Consider the following 692-nt stretch of genomic DNA (forward strand, 5'->3'; position numbering starts at 1 on the left):
AACTGTAGGACACCATGGTACTGCACTTATAAGTGTGATACTGTACGACACTTGATTTTCCAGAGTGAGCCTTCCGCACCTGACTAGAGATTTTGAATCAGCTATGGTTTGTCTCCGAATTCTGATGGTTGCACTCTGAAAATCTTACGAACAGAAAGTTTTTACAGCTTGAACGCGTCTGTTCGTATTATGAATGCACTTTCATGAAGAATTCTTTGCTATCACGCTGGCAAGGGGACTTAGACAAGTGCAAATCCCCGATCGTGCCCAAACTCGGTATATTTGTTTCTTATCTGTGTAGATGCTGAAAGTCGACCAAATTTTTTTCCTGTCATATGCCGAAAATCTCTATATAAGCGTATAATTTCGAAAAATACAAATTTATACTTTTGTACAAATGTTAAGTAATTCTTGACTCAAAATGAGCGGTTTTAGGGGGGGGGGGTAGTTCCTCTATCACTTTTCTATTTGAGACATCCTGCCGTCATTTTTGTCCCAAATTCAACATTTTTCCCATTATTCCCCCCTAAAGTACCCCGAAATTGGCAGTACGGAAATTTTTTTACCGTCAGTCGTCATCAACATAGATAAGAAACAAAATACCGAGTTAGGGCAAGATCGAGAATTTACACTTGCCTAACAAGGGAACCCCGCCAAGTGTAAATTCCCGATTTTCATTCTACTTTGGGAAA

The 692-nt window shown here is 39.6% G+C and overlaps 1 protein-coding gene across 1 annotated transcript in view; it reads left to right on the plus strand.

Moving 5' to 3' along the window:
* LOC113215836 (receptor-type tyrosine-protein phosphatase alpha-like) overlaps positions 1-692 on the plus strand; it is a 21,089-nt gene that overhangs the window by 1,449 nt on the left and 18,948 nt on the right. The window lies entirely within an intron of this gene.

Source organism: Frankliniella occidentalis, unplaced genomic scaffold, assembly GCF_000697945.3.
Source record: "Frankliniella occidentalis isolate FOCC.00 unplaced genomic scaffold, Focc_3.1 Scaffold13, whole genome shotgun sequence".
NCBI lineage: Eukaryota > Metazoa > Arthropoda > Insecta > Thysanoptera > Thripidae > Frankliniella > Frankliniella occidentalis.